Source organism: Tupaia chinensis, unplaced genomic scaffold, assembly GCF_000334495.1.
Source record: "Tupaia chinensis unplaced genomic scaffold, TupChi_1.0 Scaffold143902_1, whole genome shotgun sequence".
NCBI lineage: Eukaryota > Metazoa > Chordata > Mammalia > Scandentia > Tupaiidae > Tupaia > Tupaia belangeri.
In genome coordinates this window covers 105,636-110,993 of record NW_006203753.1, presented here as the reverse complement: position 1 = coordinate 110,993, position 5,358 = coordinate 105,636, and the positions used below count along the sequence as shown (strand labels likewise).

General features: G+C 45.4%; 1 pseudogene; it reads right to left on the bottom strand.

The window, feature by feature from the left end:
- LOC102468865 (olfactory receptor 2M5-like) overlaps nt 1–2,257 on the bottom strand; it is a 3,321-nt pseudogene extending 1,064 nt beyond the window's left edge.
- Between the last annotated feature and the right edge of the window lie 3,101 nt (nt 2,258–5,358).

Below are 5,358 nucleotides of genomic sequence, written 5' to 3'. Positions count from 1 at the left end.
GTGGGGCACCTCCCGGGAGCCGCAGTAGGAGAACGACAGCGCGACGGCGGCTTCCACGGTGCCGTCCAGCGCGCCCAGCAGCCAGCAGGCCGCGGCCATGCGGGCGCAGACGCCAGGGCGCAGCAGCGCGGCGTATCTCAGCGGGCGGCACACGGCCACGTAGCGGTCGTAGGCCATGGCGGCCAGCAGGAAGCACTCGGCGCCCAGCAGGGACACGTAGAAGAAAATCTGGGCCCCGCAGCCGGCCCGGGAGATGGCCTTGCTTCCAGACAGGTAGGTGGCGGCCGTCTTGGGCACCGTGGTGCAGACGAGCATGAGGTCCATGAGCGAGAGCTGGCCCAGCAGGACGTACATGGGCGTGTGCAGACGGGCGTCCGCGCAGATGAGGAGCAGCATCGCCGAGTTCCCCAGGACGGCCGCGGAGAAGATGCCCAGGACCAGAGAGAAGAGGAAGGTGTGCGCGGGGCTGTGGTCGAAGATGCCCTGCAGGATGAAGTCAGAGCTGGGCGTCCGGTTCCCCCAGGGCATGCTGAGTGGCTTCCGCGGGGTGGGCATGCGCGGAATTGCCAGGGAAGCGTCTCGGAAACACCACGGACTTCGCTCCTAGGTCAGTGCACCTGCAGAATTATGCCAATGCAGGAAAATTATTTCCCTGGAGATCAAATTTTATTCGTGGGCTGATGAATAAAGCTCATTTTAAGGTTGATGGGATATTTAAAGGGAAGACCTGAGTCATGTAATCTGGTTCGAACACGTCAACGCACACGTGTGTGTAGTGCGTCCCTTCGTATTGATGCTGAGATAAGGAAACTGCGGAGGAGTCACTGGGATCCCCATGAGACTTCCACCGTGTTTTTCATAGATCCACCATATCGTTATCCGCCTAACACCATTTTTGAGGAAAGCGTAGGGAGAGCCCGGAGTGAGACGTGGGCCGTCAGAGGCTGGGTAAAGGAAGAAACTGTGACGCTGACATGCAGGAACTGATCCTTGCCAATATCATCTGTCCTCACCCCATCTTGAGTCAATATACAGAACATTTTACTGAACTCTCAGGCTAGGGGAAGAGTGAGTTGAAGAGCATTTTTAAAACTCCTGATACGGACTATTCTACTTGTGTGACTTTAATGATTAATTTTAGCTTTATTTTTCACTGTAAACTTAGATTTTGTGTGTGTGTGTGTGGAGATTTTTGCTATAGGCTGCATGCATTCTCTAGAGAGAGAGAGACAGAGACAAAAACCGAGAAATCACTCCTCAGGAGGGGTATGCCCCTGCTGCAGGCCCTCTCCCACCGTCCTCCCCTCAGGGTTTTGGGCACACACACGCGCCTGGTGTGTTTCAGGCTGCCAGGTCTGGGACTTGAACTGTGGTTGGCCATGTGGGAGTCTAGTGCCTTAACCACTGCACCACCTCCTGATCCTAAGTTTGGATTTTTAGAATGTCTATATTATAAGATATTATGACAACTTAAATGAAATGATATTTTACAGTGTTCAGAATATTTTCTAGAATACAGCTTGTATAACCGCTAATTGTTTCCTAAATTAAACAGTATTGTAGGGAATAGAGCCTGTTCCTACCTTAGCTCTAGGCTACTCTAGCTCATTAAAACAGTCTCTTCCATTTCCTTTAGAAAGACCTGCTTACGAGTATTTCTTTGGCCCAAGGCAGCGTGTTTCCATTCTCTGGTCTCATGTCCGTCCTGCTTTCTCTGGTGCTGTGTTCCCCCTGGGGCAGCGCCGGCTCGGCTCCTTCCCTGCTGTGACCCCTGGATGCACTGCCCACCTGCCTTCCCTGCTGTCACCCCTAGATGCATTGCCCACTGCCTTCCCTGCTGTGGCCCCTGGATGACTGCCCACCTGCCTTCCCTGCTGTGACCCCTGGACGCACTGCCCACCTGCCTTCCCTGCTGTCACCCCTAGATGCATTGCCCACTGCCTTCCCTGCTGTGGCCCCTGGATGACTGCCCACCTGCCTTCCCTGCTGTGACCCCTGGACGCACTGCCCACCTGCCTTCCCTGCTGTGGCCCCTGGATGACTGCCCTGAGGTTCAAGCACTACATACCTTGGTACAGATAAACATGGTATGCAAAAACTGTACTTGCCAAAACTTGAAATGTCTTCACCAAATACATCCTCCTGCCTAGAGCCAGAAACTTCGTCACATTTCACATGGGATTGCGGTGGTACTTTGGAAACAATCATAAAAAAATGCTTAAAAAAACTCTCCTTTGGCATCTGCATCCTATGAGATTCTGGATAAAATTCACCTTATTCTTCAGACCATCCAATACATTACTTCCCCCCCCCGCCGTGGCCCCCTGGCCCCCCGCCCCCCTGCCTTCCCTGCTGTGGCCCCTGGACGCACTGCCCACTGCCTTCCCTGCCATGGCCCCTGGATGACTGCCCAGGGGTTCAAGCACTATATACCGTGGTGCAGATAAACATGATACGCAAAAACTGTACTTGCCAAAACTTGAAATGTCTTCACCAAATACATCCTCCTGCCTAGAGCCAGAAGCTTCAAGACACATTTCACATGGGATTGTGGTGGTACTTTGGAAACACTCAAGAAAAAACGCTTAAAAAACTGTCCTTTGGCATCTGCATCTTATGAGATTGTGGATAAAATTCGCCTTATTCTTCAGACCACCCAATACTTTACTTCTGGATTTTCCTAAAGCTCTAAAGGACTGTATCACCTTCTTGAAAGGTTCCACGTCTCAAAGGCTCACATTTCCTGCAGAACAGACGCCCACCTCACGGTTGTTTGGGAAGACTTGCAGGAAGTTGCTTCGCTCCATTTCAAGTCATCTGCTCTCTGTTCCCAGGGCAAACCTGTGCACTTCTGCTTACAGGTTATGAAACACACACAGGGATCTCGGTCTCTTCTCAGATTTCTCTTACATGAAATGACTTTGCTTTTTACAGTCCTTTACCTCTGTAACTCACATCTGTTTCTCGTTTCTACATACATGCATTTTATTTTTTCCACTCCATAGACAACAAGCTCTGCCTCTCTTGAACTCAGAGAAGATGTGTGGCCCTCTGCTCTGCATAAATAGCATAGATCAAGAACTTTCATGGCAGGCAAACTCGGGTTTATGCTCTTCCTTCTCCAGCTCCCGTGTCACTAGGCAAATTAAGTGATGTCTGAGATTCATTTTATTTCCCCCACTTCCTGCAGAGCTGTTACGAGGATACAATGAGTCCATGTTAAAAATGTGTGTCACATTATGTATTCATAAGGCAGATGTAACCACGAATGTACACATTGACACACCCTTCACTCACCAGCAGGTAGTTTTGAAGATGCTATTTTCTTTACTGGACTGTTGGTTCCTGAGTCACCATAGCCAGTAACTTATATGCTTGTTTCTTACATGCTCTTAATCCATCCAGAGGTCTACACACACGTGTAAAGATTGCAAACATGAACAAGTAAACCAAACCCACTGGAAAGTCATGCGATAATTCTCAACTTAGCATAGTTTATGATATTATAATATTCCCTACATTCACTCAACATCTTCATAGGTATGATTTCATTTAATTATGGAAGAAAAACTTGTGATAAATATAAAAAAATGTTATTCTGATTTTACAGAGAACATAAATGGATGGGTTTCAACTCAACATGAAAAACCACCTCCCTACTAAGAGGACTTTAAGATAATAGAATTTCTAACACGTAGCTGTTGAATAAAGTGTACCTGTATTCAAAAAGATATTTCAGGATGTACTGTCTCCCTCACTCTTACCTTCCAGATGTCTTCAATAAGATACGCTTCTTACAGAGTACGTGAAAACACTTACATTTCCAAAGAAGACCTATTCAACACACAATTTTGCTAAGTCATCTGTGATGTAATTTTGCTATTTCTCCAGGGTATTCAGTCCCTTGTTTTCAATTATAGACTGTGTGTTATCATCCACTTTTTCTCCCAGGGCATCATAGAATTTGGTTTCTAACTTGAATATATGACTCAGAAAGGAACTTGTGTTACTTTCTTCAGGAATAGTAAATTCACCACATTTTCCCTCTATCTTCTGGCTCATTTACATTTTGGCTCTTTTTTTGTTGTTGTTAATAGCTCATAAGTTTTAAACTCTCTTTGTTAACTTCATAAATTTAAGGGGCAAATGGACACTTAGATTTCTTATTTTAAATTAAAAATTGGGCCCTATGGGCTTGTAAATAGAATTTCGTTAAAGTTTACCAATTGCTATCAAACTGGTGAATCACGTAGTCCATCTGAAAATCATTACCTGTGTTTCTACATTTGAATTTCAATAAGGCAAAAGATAAAATGGCAACAAATCTTATTTTCTAGATTAACCTGTTTTTATTTATGATTCTTAACTAAAAATAGCTCCCAAAATTGATCAAAAATTGCTTAAAATGTCCTGTCTCACCACATGTGCAGGTCATATTTATAGCTAGAGAACAGGAAGTGACATACAGGAAGTGGAAGCCAGACACAGAAACAGGCTGTTGGGTTTTAGCTTCTACTTGTCTTTTGAGCATGGCTTGAACTCTGGGCTGACTGAAGCTCAGCTGCTCTGATTGGCTGAGACTCATCTGTTAGTTAAAGGTGTGGAACATGTACTCTATGGATATTACTCAGCCATAGAAAAACAAGACCCTGGCATTTGACAGAAAGTGGAGAAATATGGAAGATTTACTGCAAGTGAAGCAAGCCAGGCTATGAAAGAGAGACATTGTATGTCTCCATTCAACATATCCACACTCTATGTTAGAAACTGAAAGACTAGAATACAGAAGCACTGAAAATGGTTATGGATACTGGAGACAATGTGGGAACAGGGTGGGAAAGGGAGAGACTATAAGGAAAGAAATTAAGGAGGAAAATATAGAGGCAAGACACAGAAATGGCTCATTATCTGTTGATGATAATGTGTTTTGTATCGTCATCTGGGCTGATGTGAAATGTGTTCATGTTGGGTAAATTCAACTTATAAACTAAGTGATGTGTATTTTTTTTAAAAAAAGTTTAGGGTTCTAGGGCCAGCAGGTGGCATAATGGTTACATCACTGGATTCCATGTAGTCAACTGTGGTTCTAGTCCCATACCTGGCAACTTAAACTCATGCTGGGTGTGTGTGCGTACATGCCCGAAAGCCAGAGAGAAGAATGGAGAAGGGATTGTGGCATGGTCATCCTCCATGGGAGGGGGGGGTGATTTCTTGCTTTCTGTCTCTCTGGCGAGCACATGAGCCCTATAGCAAAAATTTCTCTCTCTCTAAAAACAAGAAAGAAAGAAAGAAGAAAGAAAGAAGAAAGAAAGAAAGAAAGAAAGAAAGAAAGAAAGAAAGAAAGAAAGAAAGAAAGAA